The following is a 16267-nucleotide window of genomic DNA, read 5'->3' as shown; positions in this document are numbered from 1 at the left end:
CACCTAATGTGCAACAAGTGTGTTGTTGTTAAGTTAAAATTATTTGTTGGCTTATTTTTCATTACCATGGAATCTAAAGTGTCTTATTGTCTTACTTCAAATCAAATCACATTGTATTTGTACTGCATATTTCAGCAACAAGGCATTTCAAAGTGCTTTACATCATAAACACAAAAACACAAAGTCATGCAATATAGATTCAACAATCAAAACATTACATTAAGTCAAGTTCCATCATTAAATTCATAATTGATTACGTTTCAAATGCAATTCTGAACATGTGGGTTTTTAGTTGAGATTTAAAAGAAGTCAGAGTTTCAGCTGTTTTGCAGTTTTCTGGAAGTTTGTTCCAAATTTACGGTGCATAGATGTTGAATGCTACTTCTCCTCATTTGGTTCTGGGGATGCAGAGCAGAATCAGGGGCCGAGAAGGCTGGTACAACAACAGGAGATCTTTAATGTATTGTGGTGCTTAGCCGTTCAGTGATTTATAAACCAACAACAATATTTTATATAACATGACAAATACTGTCAGCTGATGGCATTAATAAATAATCAAGAAAAAGCTAAAGCAGCTTTTGTTCCAGCTAATTAAAAGACATAATATAATATCTGCAGCTAAACAAGGTTGCAGTCTTCAAGTTTTTGTTTTATTTCATGGAGAGATTTCATTTCCACATGTCTCCCAGTGCTGACGTCCAGTTGGAGGCCGGTGGTGGTTGGTTGTTGGATACTGGAGCAAAGGGCAACACCCTGTTATTTTTCCATTAAACACCACCTACAGATGGGCTTTTATTCACCAAGACACGCTGCCTGATGATCTCTTTCAAACTTCTTCCAACAATGCATGTTCCATGTAAAGGAGACTGAAGAATTTCTCAAACATGCATGAAAGTATCGAGGCAACACTCCAGGATTGTTTTCCTTAAGTGAATAACATTAGAAAGCTAAAAAAAAATTTAAATTTTTTATAATACTGACTTAAAGAATTTCTTATTTAATTTAATTTCTTTATCATTTCTTATTCTTATCAATCTCAAACAGATTTCCTTCAGGCTCTATTAGTCACATTCTGAGTTCTTCTGTGTCACACAAAAATCTTAAATGCTGGATAAGGATTTAGATTAAACACACCTTTTCACAAAGTTCCACACTCTGAACTTAGAAATACACTGGACATGAAACGATGACCCAACAGAGGAGTGCCGCCTATGGAGGATGTGGATCACTTGTAAATTAAATCACAGTTTAGGAGTGGCTGCTGATTCTGTCCAAGAATCTTCCTAAAAGTTGAGAACATTTAGTCAGTGAGCAGAGCCGCAGGGCAGTAAGGAGAAAAAACAAACGTCTTCTCAAAGAGGTCAGGGACTCCTGGGTGTCAGGAGGAAGTATTGTGTCTGATCATCAGCTGAGTGGTCAGCGTTAAGCAACACTTTGTCTGGAATCTCAGACATGCCGTAACTTTAATTTTCCACCTAAACTTTAAAGCTGTGCACATTTCAGGAGGAAAAACTGAGTGTGGGCCTATTATTGTGTTATTTTCTAACTTGGCAGTCTGCAGCACCACTCCCAGTCTTTGCTCAGATGCCGCCACGATGAGCGGCATGTGGCTGACTAATGGCACCAGTGCTGGGAATGTGTCCTTAAATGACTGTTTGGGCACCCAGAAGTTTGATGAGGTTTTACGCCTCTATGTGTGAAGAGGATGAAAGGAGTGCAAATTCAGCTGCTTTCACATGGACAAGTTGAGGCTAGCTGCTAGCAGCCCTGCAGTCCATAAACATTGCAGTGCTTATTAGTCATGTGGGGGAGGTGATCGGCATCCAGCCGCTTTCACAGACCTCAGGCTCCGTTTCCAGCTCTTCTTTTAAGAGCTAATTAACACTGAGATGTTCTACAAAAACTATTCACCATCATTCTGTTACGCCGTTCAATCAGTGACCAGCATGGCTGCCACTTGGCAAGGAGGTAAATGCTTGTTTGATTAATGAAAATAAGGCAATTCAAAAAATAAAAATGTACATTTTGTGGTTTTTCAGACATATCAACTTTGTTAAATGTCACAAAATATTTTTTGCATCCAGCTTGTATGACAGTTTATTAGGCCCAGTGTAGATAGAGAAAACAGTAAATTTCCACCATAAAACTTACCAAGTATTTTTGGTCTAGTTTCCAGCACAAATAAATTCATGCATTTGAAATAAGAAAAATACTGACAGATATAGAAGCTTGCTGACATATAGGAGCTGCAATACTTTCTTAACATTGATGAAAATAAACTTGTTCCATTGGCAGTTTATTCCACATTAAAAGTGAAGTAATCGGCCAAAGAAAATATTACTCTTTTAAATCAATATTAAGGAATTATTGACTTAAACTTCCAGTGTATCAATATATTTGACAGTTCAGATTTTGCAAAAGTTTCGTCTTTTTAATTAATTTAAGTTTTTTTGAAGATCTTTTTTATTCAATTTTAATTAGTTTATTGGTCATCCCTAGGTTGAAGAGTTCAAAACCTTACAAAATTGCCTTTGTACCCTCTGAGTGGGTTAATGTCCTTCTGATGTGATGCTGTAAACTGCAGCTGACAGGAAGCAGCATTAGAAAGCTGCACACCTGCATGGGAGAAACACTCCAGCGCTGCAGGGTTACAGAAGAACTCCAACACCAAAGACAGCAGGAATCCTTTCTTAGTGTGTAGCTGGCATCCCTCCTGCTGAGTTATTAGGTAACCATGAACTGACTAACAGCCTGCATAGTAAGTCACACTGCCAGCGTAAAAACTTACAGTTATGGGACCAGAATCCAGTTCATGTTTTCTTGCTGCAACCTGGGAATGCATATTTGTTGCCAAGACGCAGCATGGGTTTCAAAAGCACACTTACACAGGCTTATGCAACTATTTGGAGCTTATGTAAAAAGGGAAATGAGCTGTTAAATCACTTTAGTTGCACAAAATGGGGTTCTCAAAGTTCATATTCAACATGTCAAACTTGTGCACAACTGAAGAAAACATGTGCACCAACGGGGTGAAGAGTGGATGTGCAAAGATGCCTTTATCTGGTCTACAAAGTTTTAGGTCATCATGCTGAACTGAGTAACCTTCATCAGGAATGTGGAGCGTCTGGTGTGATGTGGCAGCTAGCACAGTGTCTGGATGTTGGTTCCCTCTACAGATGAGAAGAGCTCACACTTCCTGTAGGGGAGCTCCAATCGCTGTGTGCCTGTCCGTGTGTGTGTGTGTGCAGAAAGAAAACTGAAGGCAGTAACCTCCAACTTCTCCAGTTCTACTCAGAATCTTGGCCCTCTGTCCTGCTCTTAGGAAAAGCTGCAGAGGATTTTTGAAATGCTTGTGGTGTTGTAGCGTTCGCCAGAGTGACTCAAACCGTTACGGAGAGAACAGGGAAGCGGTCCATCTTTGGGGAGGCTTTCCTGTGGAACATTCTGCATGTTGGAGTAAAACTGTTGGAATAAGGTAGAAAATAAGACCAGAGGGCCATTTCTAGCCAAAAACTGTTGTATTTCTGCACATCTCTGCTTTGTGTCCAAGTTCACTGAGGTTGCTTATTCATTCCCAGAAGACAGGAAGTATTCCTGAAAATAATATTTCAATGTGGATGAAGAAAATTTCATCCACATAGGAATGATAGGAAACTGTTTCTGTTAAGCAGGAGTATGACAGTAAAAGCAGCCAATGAGACCAGATCAGATAGGATATTGGTTTATGATAAGCTTGATTTTTTTCACAAATTATCCATCACAACATAGCAATACTTTTAACAAAAGTTACTGTATGTACTCCAGCACAGACTGACGACCTGTCCAGGGTGAACCCCGCCTCTAGCCCGGAACGCAGCTGTAGATAGGCACCAGCGTTAGGAAGGAGGTGTGCTCAGAAAATGGATGGATGGATGGATGTACTCCAGCTTTAACCAGCCCGTAAATAGTCACTTCTTACAGAACATTTTCTGTTATGGTTTTTTATTTAATCAAATAATTACAGCTGATAATTTTAAACATTTGAGGAAAACTTTCTGCTAATTTGGATTGATGCTTCACAAAACAATATTTACCTCTTCTGTCAATAAGAGATGGTTTGAACTTCCTCTTTCCTCCTGATTGGTCCAGCTCTGGATCCTTCAAGCCTCCTTTTCAACTCCTCTAAGGGTCTGGGGTCAGTGTTCAGGCAACACTTTTCAGTTCAGTGATGCCTCCACATACTCACCATCTGTTTCTTTGTTTAATTCACTGCACATATTCTGGTCCTACCAACAAACAAAAGCTGACGTTTTCTAAAATGTACTTAGGCTTCCCACATCATGAGCAGCATTTAGAACATTAATGGGCTCATACAGGATGTGTGGTGTGTTTCTTTCTGTCTGACTTCATTTAAACAAAGCAAAAATGTCAAATGACAGAGAGCTATGCACATTAATTTCAGAGCAGACGAATTAAACAAACAGACCAGGCTGCCCCTCCCTGACGCTTACAGGCAGTTCTATACGGTGGCAGGAGCCCCTGAAATGACAGCCTGACAGAACAACAATATCTCCATAAAACACTAAATTATACAGCGAGCTGAGGGAGGAGATTACAGCTCAGACAAGAGCTTAGACCGACCTCTAAATCTTCGTCTCACTTTGGGTCGAAATGGATAAAACACGCAAAGAAAGTTCTGTTAAAGCTGCTCCCATCACGGCTTCCAGACTGCAGTGTGGAATGAAGACCATTTCCTCTCCAAAAGAGGACGTTTTGACATGGTGAAGGGTCATAGAGAAAAAACATTTGGCACAACCCCACGGGGACTGGGAGAGATTCCTACACATTTGTGGCCAAGTCACACAGAAATGTTTCAACTACGCACCAGAAGACTGGAGACAGATCGAGATGCTGCATGGCAGGGAGAGGAGGCGAGGAACTGCGGCAGCCTGGAAAGATGACAGCCAGAGTGCAGCTGAAAAAAAGACGCTTTTTCCATAAACCGCTTGCAGACAGGACCTAAGAAACACACCCTTCCTAGCTGACATAATGTGGCTCTAATTTTGTCTCATTAAGGAGGAATGATCACTGATCTTCCTTCAGGGACAAACGGATAGAAAATATTCTGCTCTGGCAGGACAGAGACATGCGGCCTACCAGGACTCTGGCGCCGACATGCATAGATTTAAAAAAAGAAAAGACAGAAAGGAGATTTCAAGTCTAATTTCAAAGTCAACATATTTATGTTATATTTTATTTATTCTAACATATTAACTAGTTCAGCTTCACTGACTTGACCTTTGGCTTTCAAGACTGGCTGAGTGATATAGACTTCAAGTGTTATCACAATATTTTGTGGTAATAATGTGAGAATAATAAAAGTGACAATAGGAACTATTTATTACTTGTTTTATTTAATTGTGTCGCTGTGACTGCATGGCACAGCAGTCATAAGCCTTCACACTCAAATGAGGGGTTATTTGAAAAACATTTTAATGTGCATCTTGAAGACAACAGAAGTATGATTTCTATCACTGAACTGCACATAGTAACTGCATTTAATTACATTTTCAAATCAATTAAAATGTATTGACAATTTTATTGAATAAACAGAGAAGAACTAATAATTCCAACAATTTTGGGGGAGCAAAATGAATCTGTCCAGGGTGTACCCCACCTCTCGCCTGGGACATTAGCTGGGGAAAGGCACCAGCACCTCTCCCAACCTCACTAGAAATGGATGGATGGGTGTGTAGAAACTTTAACTCTGGTCTATTTCTGTTCTGGAAATGATCTTACAATTAGCAGAAGATCAAAACTACACTTAAACCAGAGATATTCAGAAATGACCTAAAAACAAATAATACATTTGAAAAACTGATTGATGCTAGAGGGTCGCTGTCACATAAAAGTGTCAACTACTGAAACTGACAGTGAAAATGAAAAACTTGGAGAAGTGAAACCTTCACTTAGGGAACAGAAACTTCCTGCATGAAGTCTCAGACTTCCTGTGGGAAACCAACATACAGTCTGGATGATGACTAACAGCCAGCTCTAGCTGTTCTTTAAAAAAAAAAACAACAAATCAACATAAATACATCCATATATTATTTATATATCAGGAACCAGACTATGTCTCTCCTTACTGCTCCAATCAGATCTAGTAAAGTGTTTTGTGTTGCAGTGTTCCAACAACTTGGAGCCAATCATTGTCAATCCATGAAATGTTTCCCAGCATGCACTGCTGGCCTCAGTTAGCACAGTGAAAACAGGAGGTCACATCAGGACAGTTAGAAAAACAGAAAACAAGGTGAGAATTTATCGTATTATTCATCATGATACATTTCTTAGATTTTTCATTTGCTGTCACAATAACTTCCCAATATTGACATTTAATCACCCCAAACTGTCCATATTATCTGTACTGTTATTTTTACTATTTATTCCACTGTTTTTTTTAATGGAAGTAATTATTAATACATTTGAAAACAGGGTTAAAAGGGTTAGAGGTTGTGTGCTGTTAGTGATACTAATCTCACTTCTGTATTTGAATGGGGTCCTGACAACAAAGGGGCATGTTTCTGAAGAGCAGCATTTGTTTCTGCCATGCAGTCACAGCCATATTTACCTAAAAAAGAAGCAATGAATTATTGTCACTTTATCAAAATAGTATCACAAGATATTGTAATAAAACTTCAACTGTCAGGTGAAAACCTTCTCTTGAAAGAATCCAGTAGGAAGGTTAAGGCTGATGAAGCTCTGTTGAAACTAAACCATTCAGTAAGAATCTGTAAGAATCTGCCACGGTGGAGGTGGGATAATGATCAGGGATCTCACAGTCACTGAGTCAATCCTTCACATAATAATGGTGGGCATTGTGGTCTTAAAGTTTTAGCAGCATGTTCTGTGGAATTATTGTGATACCATAAAAGTGCAAATAAGATCTGTTTATTGCTTTTTCATTATGAAAGCCCAGGTATGGCTGAGACTATATGGCACAGCAATCTGAGCTCCACAAACACAAAAACTGCTCTGAAAAGTAATTTGCAATACACTTACAATTTGTGTTTAGATGTTTAGAGCATGGGTCACATAAAATAGTGTGATTTGCATCATTAAATCACACTAATTGCATTTAATCATTTTTAACATTTATTGATAACTGCAAAGATTCAGAGAAACAAGTGAAAAGAATGACTCAAAACTTTTCCATGGCAAATAATTGTCTGATGCTACTTACACACCATATAAAAGACAAGAGGCACCATCTGAGGCACGTTTCTGTGCAAAGCAGAATAGAAAATTGGGAAATATAAACAATGGGAGCAACGTTAGTATAGTTGAAGAAACAATCGTGGAGTTAAAAAGACCCAACATCCAGACCTCTACCACATCAAAAAGCTATTGCTGGAAACGTCAATGATCTGAAGCAAGGTTGTGAAGAAATGTGGGCCGAAGGACCAGCTGTGATGGACTAATAAGGTCCTACAGAAGTGGATCAGTGAAGGATCAACTTCAGCAAAACATCCTGATCAATGACAGGTTTCCTTGTTTCACATGAATATACATCACAAAGTCACAGCAGCATCAATGGTCGTCAGTGACAAGCTGGCAATAGTTCAAACCCCACATTAGACCAACTGGATGAAATCAATCATTAGTTAGATCAGCCTTGCAACAACTGAGCTGTTGTAAGCCTCTGTAGACTATCAATCTTTCCTTCAGTTGTTAAAAGGAACTTTGTTATCTGAAAACCACAGTGATAACAAAACCCCGTCATGTTAAACCACACCAAAACAAATAGTCCAATTAAACTTTTAAATATTCTTTTAAACATCAACTTTATGTCCCGTGTCTGTGGAAGACATGTCCCTGTTTAAAGGGCTGCTAAAACAACGCTATACGTCTGCCTTTGTGTTACTTTATGGGCCTCTGTGAGAGAGAAGCAGCTGTAAAAATGTGGGTTGGTAAAAATTGACAGGCCGAAACAAGCTCTGCCCCTCCAGCAGAGCCAAACAGAGTTCATGATCAGAACGGAGGAGCCGATACTCTGTAGCTGAGGATTTCCTTCCTTCAGCGGGTGCAAGCGGCAGCAGGCAGGTTTGGATTGTAACAACGGCACATAGCTGGCAGGCACAAAAACTGTGTTTACCTCGGCTTTGTGCCCCAAGTTTGAATCACAGAACGCTCGGACTGTCACTGACATTACTCACCAGAAACACAACAACGCGGCCAAAAGCTGGAGCTGGTTATTTTCTCACCTCCAAAGGTTTCAACCAAACGGCGCAGTGGAAAGTTACAGAGAATTCAAAAAGGATTCAACAGTTTGTTACATTCCATCGGCAGACTGCCATGTATCGTTGGGATTCTGTGTGATAGACAAAGCAGTGCAAATCGCAGGATACAAAGTGTCCTTAGAATGAAAACCTGAAAGGTGTGGCAGGCATTTATTTTTAAAGAAACAGCCAATAATGGTCATTTGAGGCCCTTGAAGTTCCTCAAATGGCCGTTTGAGGTCCTTGGGGCCTTGTATGGCCCCAAACCTTAATTTAAAAAATATTTACAATTTAGAAAAAGAGATTAATGGTGTGATAGATTGATAAATCTAGATGGATAGAGTAAGAGATAGACAGAGAGAGTGAGAGATACATCGAGATGGAGATAAAACAGACATACTTCTAGTCTTGCAGCTCTAGCAGTGGACTGTTGTTCTATAAAATATGGATTTACAGTCTATCACAAAATATCTCACTAACAGATGCTGTGATCATTACATAAACAAATCTAGAAAAACACAGGACCAAACTGCCAGGCTCTGCTTGCACACAACTTTCAAGCACCGTTTTAGATAAGGAAACTGTTAGCCAAAACTATAAATAGCTCTATATTCTGCAGGTTTATAAACTGCAGACCCATAAAGCCAGAGGATTTTATAAACTCTTCCTATGAGCTTGAGTCATGTCAACTATAACAACAACAACCAAGCAGCATACCAAGCCCATTCTGACCAACAGTGGCACCCAGAGCTGATCTCTGATCCCAGTGGAACTGCTCACATCTCTGAAGTTCAAACTAAATACTCAGCACAGACATGCAAGAAGACTCTGAGCAGAGCTTCTATGCTTTTATTTATAAAGTTATTTACAGTTTGGAGTATGTGGAAGTGAAAAATTGTTGTGATCGTAGGATAAAAAAAACAGAGATTTCCTGTTCTGGGACATATTAATCCCTGATCCATCTCAGTTCCCCTGAGCTCAGTGTTGTTGACGTTGACCTCACAGAGCTGCAGCTTAGTGACTGAATCTGGGCATGGCCGCTGAAGGTGGAAAGAAAAAAAACCCAGCAGCCTGGGTTTGGACATTAGAATTCATTCCGACCAACACAGACTGGATTTTTTTCTCACTTTGTGACTCAACCTTAAAACGGCCAATTTCTCCAAACTGTTCATTCAGTGTTTTTCTAGTCAACATTGGAAGAGTTGATTTGTGAGACCATCAATTTACACCTCTGATAAGGCACCTATAGATTATATCATACAGTGACAACTGAATGTATGTATGTACAGACACATGTATGTGTTCATACATGTATATACATACATACTAAAGCATGTACATACATGCATGCTTTAGCTCCACACCTGGACATTATCATGCAAGCTGCATCTCATTTTTGAGACGATGAGATGCAAATTAATTAGAAATCAGCTGCTGATCAGAATCAGACCATTTTCTGGTTGAGCAACCCTGAACAGTGAGCTGCAACTAGAACCAAAATCTGACATGTCTTAGTAGGTCAGGGCATACTAAGCGCCACAACACTCTTCTATGTGGATGCTGTTACTAATGGAAGCAAAGTGAGTGTCAGATATTTCCTATCAGTGAAGTGTTTAACAATGATGTCAGAGTAGGTTAAAAAATATTGAATTTCTTATGTTATAAATCCTAAAGAGATATTGGAATTGCCTGAAATCAGAATTGGTAGGTCAAAGAAATTATGACCAGTGAATTTCTAACCTTTCCAGCTGATTTCATATCCTGCATTCAGACATTCTTCTTCATTGATTTTCTCATTAATGCGATGTTGGAACTACAGCATAATAACTGCATTTCCATTGACCATATAATTGTGCAAATTTGAATCACAAAAATAAATTTGCTCATGAAAATGCACCAATTTCGAGAAAATTCACGCTCATCAATAAAAGGTTTTTGGATGACGTAGTTTCAATGTAATTTACAAAACTGTAATAAAACACTTTTTGCATCATTTGAGTCATGTGATAAAAAACTGTTTGTTACTACTGGCGGAATAGACAAAGACGACAGGAAGTGGTAGGAGGATTATGGTGCACCGTGTTATTTAATACTTTATAATTTATCATGTAAACAATCTCATCAACTTGTGACTTTAATTGCATTTCTGAGTTAAGGGAATTAATTCATTGTGAAATTGTGTAATAAAATGGAGACGTAGTTAGTGTGGATTGAATATGGAGGAAACAGATGGAATTGTTTCCAGCCCACTGATAACGCCAGAAGGATGTTAGAGTGTGATGATGTCCATCAGGTGCTGAGGCTCCAGCCCCTGGGGGTCTCTGGGGGCCTCCATAAAACTGAACTGTGGACTTCACAGACAGCTCTGAAAACAGCTGTGGACTGTCATGGAAAGGTTTTCCTTCCCCTCTCGTCAGTTCCCGTTCTATTCCTCAAATGGAACCAACACAGATCCAGAACACACTTGATGATCAAAACAGACATATCAGTGGTGTCAGCAGCTTCTGTCTGGAACCTCCTATACAGCAAATGCTGTGATGTAAATCTTCACATCCATCTGCTTTTGCGTCACACCATAATATGGGCTGATACTTGTCACAAGCAGTCATCTGTCCCTCAGTCAATGGACTTTGTTGTGCAACACTGAACAGTGAAGCTACACCTTAACTGTACCATGGACCTGTTGACCTAAAGCTAAAGAGGGCAGAGGAGTGGTATGGTTGTATGGCCAGCTCTTATGTAACAGAGACATATAAAATAGCATATCAACTATCGACCCATGTGGTACCGCTCAGTGGAAACAAAGCATCAGCATTTGGCTATGTAAGCCAAACAGTGAGTGGCACCTCAGTATTTTCGGAAGAGTCCAGATCTAACTGTGATTGATCATGTTAGGTTTAGAAATGTAGGTCGACAGTAAGAAACCTCTCAAGGTCTACCAACTCTACATAGACTAAAAATTGAAGTCCATGTCTTTCCGAAGGGCTAACTTCTGACAGCCCCATTCAGTGTTACTGTCTGTCATGGCTCAGAATGATTTAGAGGCATCTAGAGTTAGTAAAGCTCACTCTGCTAACACAATAGCAGTGCTAATTACTATGAGTACACATCACAGCTTTTTGGTGGAGCATAATGCAAAATTATTGATGGAAAATTTTCCTACTTGCAGATATTTCTGTGGAGGATATCTAATATATTTGAAAGAACAAGCAGCTGGAAAGCTGGATATCTAGGTGCAATACTAGACATGCTATGACTGTCATCTGTCTTGTTTTAAGAGAACTATCAAGTTTAAACAAGATACACATCACATTATTACGTGATAGCGCTCTGAATTGTTTTTTTTTTCCTGTGTGAAAGCAGAGCACTTCTGAAGCAATATACTATCGTAAACATTTTCTTTAGGCAGTTCTATATACAAATTTGCTAAAATAGAAATGATGGTTTAGAGTTTAACAAAATATGTCATTAGAATTTGGCCACAAATCTCTGGTTGGTGCATCTCTAGCGATGACTCTTCCTGCAAGCCTTGAGAGCCATTTTCTGCAGATTGGCCCCTACTTAATGGAATCTATGGTGATGACTGAGATCTGACAGCTGAGGTTAACCTCTCCTCTAAATGTTACAGAACTTCCGTCACAGTAAGGATGGTCTGTTAAATTCAGAACTAAAGATCTCAGAAGCTGACTCAGGTGGACATGGAGCCTGAAGGCCTGACTCTTCCTGGACTCCCTTAAACCCAGAGTGAAGAAAAGTTCAATTCTTGCCTTTGGCCAGCAAAACATTCCCAGCCAGGACTGGACTGTTTTCTTTAGCGTGAAGCACAGCCTAAGCTATCCTCTGCATGAACATGAATAAACACACATGTTCCCATTTACCCTGTAGGGATACACACATGTGATTATGTGCACGCAGCTCTGGAACATCAAATTTATTTATGAAGTAAAAGAGGGGTTCATGTAGATCTGCAAAGTAGAGACATGCTATTTCTGGCAACCGGTAGCCACGAAGCTCTTTGATCATTATTTGAAAGCAGCTGTGGAGGAGATGTGGGTCAGAGGGACATGTGGACTTGGATGTCCAGGTTTACTGATTCCAGAGGTGGAGCATGAGTCAGATAACAACAGAGAGTAAACAACTGCAAAGAGAGGAATGTTAATGAGAACTGATGATTCAATAATTGTTTTTACAGCATCGGGGAAATCAGATTGTTTTTTTCTTAGACACAAAAGATTGCAGGTTTACTGTAATACTTAACATTTCCAATAGGTGGAGCCTCTTCCTGTTTTGTGTCAGAGTTAAAGGTGTTTTTCATTGAGAGTAAACACAACAAACAGGACTGGAAGTCGCTCAAGTAGAGAAAGTTGCTTGCGTGGCACAGACTGAAGAAGGGAACATAGCCGACTGCTGTATGACACATTTCTGCATGGCTGACACAAACACAGGTTCTGTAACAGAGGGCAAAAGGTAGCTAATGCTCAGCGACAAGCATTAATCCTGACAACATCACTTAACAGAACATCTGCCTGTAGTTCAAAATACGTCCCAATCTCCCTTTATAGTGTCACTACACATAATATTTGTCATACAGTATGATTTTTTTTTTCCTCCTATAAGAGAAACTGATACATAGAGAAACCAATGGAATCATCTGGGATATTTTTTTCCTCCTCAGAAAGAATCAAAGTTTAGATCTTAGTATTTTAAGAGAAATATTAACTTTCTGCTGTAAATGAAAACAAGCACTTTCCATAAAGCCAACGCACCAACACACTGTCATTTATTAAACAAAGATAGACCCAAAGCAGAGTGAACAAATGAGAAAATTAACTCCAGAAAAGAGACAGGAAAAGTAACCGGTCCATTCTGGTCACTGTGTGCCTTAGCATGGTCAATGTTAAATGCCCATGACATAACTAAAGGAAAAAAGACTCAAAAGGTTTTGCTTATTCAGATGAGTTGTCAGGCAGAAGTCTCTTTTCTCTAAACTCAATACTACAGCACAAACTAGGTTAGCAAAGCTTCATCTGAGTGAACCTCAAGACCTCATGTTGAGGTCTGATTGTCTTCAGATAGATGTAATCAAAGGATAGTTTCTGTAATCTCCCTCTACCAAATCTTGTATGCCATCAAGTCAACATGAGCTCCACTGTACACTAAAATGCTCTGGAATCAAATGTGAGACCATCTGGGTGACGGCTGAAATTTGACCCGAACTGGGTCAAACACAAAATGAAGCAATACTGTAAATATAAGTGGGTCACAAATCCTCCACGTCTGGTAAGCGGACATCTCTCAACATGCGCGTTTGGGGGGTAAGCTGCGATTGCCATTTGTCCATATTTGTTTCACTGGTAACTAAATAAAGACAGTGACTAACACTTCAGGGGTTTTGTTACATCGGACCCTGGAACACAGCTCTGAAAGATGTTTAGGACTAAGTCGAGGTGGTTGAGTCAACTAATCTGACGTGACAGAAGGTGAGTCATCCATGAACGATGCAGGCCATCATTTAGGCCAGCTAACACACTAACCAATCAACAACATCCTGTTTGTTCATTATCATGGACTGATAAAAACGCCAACAGATTCCTGTCTGCTCAGTCGTAAAGCTCAGATGTCACAGTGGAGCTTAAGAAAACAAAGACTACAATCCTCTTGAGGTGAGCAGCTTAGCTTTTATGCTACCACATAATTCCAAAGAACAAAAGAAGTTGTGGAGCCCCGGTGCAGATCTGTGGGCTCCAGTGGTTTTGGCTGTTATGGGATGTCAGAGTCCCTCTGTAGTCATGGCTGACAGTTCTGGCAGTGACACCAACTTGTTTAGTAAACTTTTTGGTGACAAGAAGGACTTTGGTTTAGGAGATTGTGCAAAGTGTTCAAAGTCTTTTCTTTTTCAGCTCAAAAGGCTTATTACATAACAAAAAAAAAAAAAAACACTTTATATTTATTTTTCCAGGCACCAATTGATGAAATTAAATCCATTTACTGTATTTAATACCTGAGCTTTGTCAGACATGTTTTTTGTAAGCAATAACAGACTGAAAATTATTTGGATTTTTTTCTGTGATAATCTAGTGGTGCCTCGACTTGGTAACTTTGATCAGAATCGGTCATTTATTTATATGTATAATTTAAATGTGATAAATTATAATTATTTTATTGTGTCTGTTCCAGGCACTTAGTGCCATTTCATAGCATAATCAATTAACTATGTTACTTTCAGTGGTTATAAAATGCTATACTGTATATATCAATGATGACTGAAAAAGGAAAATTCACTCTAATTTAGCATCTTGAAATTGGGCCTCTGTCTCTTTAAGAAGCTCAAGGATTCCTCAAACATGCATAGAAGAATCAAAGTAACTCTCCAGGTATGTTTATGATGAGGGAATAATATTGTAACATGAAGCTGAAAAAAAATTGATTTTTCATAATACCTCCAACCCTCATTAAATCATTACATTTGGGACTTAATAGTTATTCATAATTAAACCAAAGTTAAAGTCAAAGCTTGAAAAACCCAGAGACCAAAAATCAGCCACAATGTTCTGACTGCTTCATCTCCAATATTGTGGAGATGTAGTCAGGGTTCTACATTGCAAAAAGTGCTAAAATCAGCTCTGAGCTCCAGGTCCTTCACCAGGCAGCAAATGTTCCCACACAGACTCTGACTGAGCAGCAGATCCCATCCAGGTGGATCCAATCCAGTTTATGAGAGATTCCTGCAAGGTGAAGGGCTTTACTCACACTTTAATAGTTTTACTGAATTAGTGTTGCGGTGTGGTTTAGACAGGGAAGTTCCGCTAAAATGAACAAGATGGCTCAGGGGGTGTAGAGGGAGTCACTGAGCAGCATAGAGTGAGGACAGAGATGATACAACACTGTAAATGTTAAATTGGTGATTGGAAGAAACAGTCCGAATGCAACTATAACTGTGTTTCTATTAACCATTGAATTGTGCAATTCAGGATTAGAAAATAAATTTGCGTAAAGGAAACATGGCAATTAAAAAAAGACTCATGTTTTTGTGATAAGAAGTTTTTGGAAAAGGATGAGATGGTTTTTCAAAATGAGTTTTTTACAAAACTGCATGGATGTGAAAATACTTTTCACATCATATGAGTCACATGATTAACAACCAGATTTTACAATTGGTGGAAAAGACAAAGAAAGCAGTTGGGGGGTGATGGTGGGGTATCCCTTCAGTGTCTTATTGTGTGAGCAAGCTTAAAATCATGGAAAAGCCACAATTGAGAAATCCTGTTTTTTTGACATTAGCAGATCATAAACAAAGTTTTGGCACAAATTTGCAGTGGGAACACAAGTAATTAGTCTGTATCATTAGCTGTGTTTCCATTGACCCTGAAATTGTGCAATTTGGAATCATGAAAATATCTAATTAAAGGAAACGTGTCAATTTAGTAAAATCTCACGTTTTTTGATCAAAGTTTTTGGTGCCACATCCAAATTGGTTTTCAGCCAGATCAAAATTGGTGTTTTTCGCAACACTTTTTTTTCAAGTTACATCAACAACAGGAAGTGGTAAGAAGATGATGGTGCCTCATGTTTTTAATGACATATTGCGTGAACAAATTTATTCACTTGTGATTTTAATTGTTTCTTATTTAATGCAACACCTCATTTGCAAAGTTGTGTTTTTTTGTCATTAGCAGAGCATCACTGAGGTTTTGCACGTTTGTAATGAAAACCCAACTACTGTCTCTGTCCCCTTAATTCAGCCTGACAAATACAGGCCTGCACTGGGCGTTGGGATCCAGCCAGAGCCGGCCCCGCAGCCACAAAGGCCCCTCTGTGGTTTGACAGGAGCCACCATTGGCGGGGAGACGAGCCAGGAGGTCCCTCACCGTTTTGGACCCGATGTTCTGGGAGCACAAAAGGCTTTGCCTGTCCCCGTACAGATCCTCTGAATCAAGCAGCCCTTCTCACACAACTTGTGCTGCTCTGTGGGCATGAGCGACGACAGCCAATCAGAGGACGAGATCTTCTGG

General features: G+C 39.4%; 1 protein-coding gene across 1 annotated transcript in view; it reads right to left on the bottom strand.

Annotated features, from left to right (window-relative positions):
• The window catches only part of itgb5 (integrin, beta 5), a 50875-nt gene that overhangs the window by 10178 nt on the left and 24430 nt on the right, over positions 1 to 16267 (bottom strand). The gene's annotated exons all lie outside the window — the stretch shown is intronic.

This window comes from Poeciliopsis prolifica, unplaced genomic scaffold, assembly GCF_027474105.1.
Source record: "Poeciliopsis prolifica strain line A6 unplaced genomic scaffold, Auburn_PproV2 SCAFFOLD056, whole genome shotgun sequence".
Classification (NCBI taxonomy): domain Eukaryota; kingdom Metazoa; phylum Chordata; class Actinopteri; order Cyprinodontiformes; family Poeciliidae; genus Poeciliopsis; species Poeciliopsis prolifica.
This window is presented reverse-complemented; position numbering and strand designations above follow the sequence as displayed.